This window comes from Glossina fuscipes, unplaced genomic scaffold (assembly GCF_014805625.2).
Source record: "Glossina fuscipes isolate IAEA_lab_2018 unplaced genomic scaffold, Yale_Gfus_2 148, whole genome shotgun sequence".
Classification (NCBI taxonomy): domain Eukaryota; kingdom Metazoa; phylum Arthropoda; class Insecta; order Diptera; family Glossinidae; genus Glossina; species Glossina fuscipes.
Genome location: NW_023998491.1, coordinates 857012 through 860481, shown reverse-complemented (window position 1 = coordinate 860481; position 3470 = coordinate 857012).

The following is a 3470-nucleotide window of genomic DNA, read 5'->3' as shown; positions in this document are numbered from 1 at the left end:
ACCTAATATTGAATTGTATTCAAAATGGTTACAATTACATTAAATAAATAAATCCATATTGTGACCATTTTCCGATAGTCGTCCATGTATTCTTACATAGCGAATTTCGAAAATTTGGTAAAAATAGTTCTGAAAAGCCGATCTTGAATTCATTTCGTTTGTTAAAAGTATTAGGTGTCTGCACAAATGTTGATCAACGACTTCTACATAACGCGTACATAACGATTGAATTCCATGATCAGTTTTCCATTTAATATTATTGACTCATTCGGCGTATGCCGACGCAAATCATATAGTGCTTCTCTTTCTTTCAAATTCGTTACTTTTGTTATTTATTTAAAGCAATCTGCTTATGATGACGATACCCCATTATACCCCAATTGTCAATTTTGGTTTCTTTGGTTGGACACAAATTGATTGAAATTTACAATTTTTTGGCCACTTGTTGCCCGCGTTGTCTAGGATACACTGATGCAGCTCAAATGGGAAGTTCTGCCGTATCCCACACATTCACCAGATATGGCTCCTCGTAATTACCACTTCTTCAGATCGCTGCATCGCATGGCTTTGCTGGCACGCGGGCCCGCCAAGTTGAAGAAGTGAAAGCGAAAACGAGTCAATGATTGAATCATTGCCAAATCAATATAAGTTCTTCCGACATGACGACGCCGTGTTGTAAAAACTATTGTAAAATGTTGTAGAAAATTATGGAAATTAGTTTGCTTAATATATGTTTTACCAATTTTCCATAATAAATGCCTTTGTTAAGTCAAAAAGTGATCAAAATTCTTGCAAACACCTAATCGTACCGGAATTTGTTTAATTAAATTTCCTCTCAACAAGCGAACATAAAGTATTTCATGGTATTTTTGGATTTTAATAAGAATTCCTTTATAATGACACATAATAGCACGATATGCGCAATTATTGAAGCATCTTCGAAACTAAGTAAATTTTGTGATCTTCCATAGACGAACAAAACGTATCTGACTTTTTCCTTCATTTTCACATATTAACTGACGATTGCCTAAGTATGCTAGGAGTCATAATATAAGATCAAAGAACTATGTGCTTAAGTTAAACTTATGAGCAGAATTGAAATGACAGATGACGACGCACGAAAGCGTTGAAGAAAAAAGAATGAGTGTTGGAATCGTGCAAAGTGAATTTACTTTATTGAACCTGTAATACAACTCTTAGAAGACATCCAAAGTGCTTTAGTTTGATTTAAAGTGGCGACTTCATCTATCGTTATGTAATTAAATCAAAGAATATAAATTTTTTCTTTTTCTATTTGACTGCAACAATAGCTATCAGAAAAAACTCACGTAAACGAAGTAAATTCAAAAAAAATAATTAAAAACATTGAGTAAAGAGAACGAACGATCCATAGGATTCAGTAAAAAGCTAACAACAACTTTCAGCAATTATGTTAGGGGTTTGCAGTATTTTCTGCAGTTCTTTGACCCGCAATACACAAAAAATGATAGTTCAACTTAAGCCGACTGCTCCATACCAACAAACGGTTGTAACTTTATGCAAACAAATGCAGTATGCTGCACACTGCGATAAGTTGAACCACATAATCTCATAACAAATGAAACATACACGTTGCACGATTGTAATCGGCGTTTTCTGATATTGATTGATTAACTCTTTCTTCTTCCATGTAGTTAATACCCCGTTTGATGCATGTATATAATACGCACTAAATACGTTGTTTGTTGTATTTTCACAAAAAAGTTTAGCAAAAGAAATTCGGTCAAAACTTTTGCAAGGACAAGACATCTTGTTTCCGTCCTCAATCAAAAGTTATGTGAGAAAGACTTGAGTTGTAATCTCCTTTCTGCTATTGAATATGTCGCCAAAGGAACGCCGGAAGTAACTGACTCTTCATCCTCTGATAGCGATTACAAAAAATATATGTCAAAAGACAGATAAAACCACCACAAACACGAGAACACAATTGCCAACAGTGTTAAAAGCTGCAAAGAGCTTTAAAAGGATTTTGTGCAGCATTTTTATACCCATCACCGAAAGATGATGGATATATTTATTTTGTCAAAGCGTTTGCAATGCCCAGAAAGAAGAAGCGGCCATGTGAGACAAAATGTATATATTCTTGAACAGCATCAAAATCTAAATCAATTTAAACATGTCCGTCTACGTGTCTGTCCGTCCGCGTGTCTGTTCGTCTGCGCGTTTGTCTGCCTGTGTAATGTCAACATTGGAAGTTCTCGCACGCAGATTGGCCATTGATTGAAAATGGGCTAAATCGGTCGAAGCACACGCCCACTGCACCATCTAAAGTGAGAACATCTCTGTTCTCTAAAAGGAAACAAAAATTGGTTCTTTGCGCTGTACTCATAAACTACTGTTCAATAATTCCAACGTATATTCTATGAGCCACTGCACAGAATTGGAAGCATTGACCGCGCCTTCTTAATATTATAATGTGTGAAAATTTAATACTTTTTCAATACTTTTGTAAGGTGCAGAAAAAAGCTTCAAGAACCCTATAACGTATATAAATTCTTGGCCAGTTTCAAATTTGGAATGTACCTAAACATGTCTGTCTGTCCATTTTTCCGTCGCTATGTAGTTTTTGTGGTAAACATTCTCTCGGTACCGAAAATCAAGGTATCGCCTACAAATTTGCAAAAGAACTTTTCAAGGACACACCTATAACGCCCACAGGCCTATACGGCAAATACTTTTATTTTGAAAATAGAAAAAAATCAACCGCGCCCACTCCATTTTATAGAACATAAAAATTTAGTTCTTTCTCATATTTTTTAGGATCACCATAATGGATATAAAAGATTCGGTCACGACCGAATATAATTTTCTTACTTGTTTTTCTTCAATTTTTGTAACCCTTTCTCGAAGTATTTCCAACGAAATGCATTTGGTGGCAGAAGATTGTATTTACACTTCTAAAAATCTAATAATTGTGCTAGTGCGTGTTGTCTGCATGTAACTTGTATACTTTTACCGCATACGGGCAGTCTCCTGCAGTATATAAAATTGTTGTTGTTTCTAAATAAATTCAATGTATATACAATTTCGTAGGAAAATCAACAACGCAAAGCAAACGTTAACACATTAAAACACAATGTGTAAACTTTTAATAAAATTCAGCACCAAGTAGTACGTTATAAATATACATTAAATTCTTTAGAAAGTATTACACCGTTTTATGACAAAACAATGTCAGTGGCTTAGGGGGTCTTGTGAATTTGGTTGCATCCCTTTCTCATATTAAGCTGATTTGCCCAATATTTTAATCGGAGTTCGCGAAAGTGTTAAAGCGATATGACAATGGCGCCTTTTGGATAGAGGTAGACTTTTATCCAATAAAGTATTGCAAAAGTGGACCTATAACTACAATTTCGCCTTCAAGAGCTCGCTATTTTTTAGATAACCTTAATGGGGTCATAAGCGCATGTGAGCTATTGCACGTGTCTCTG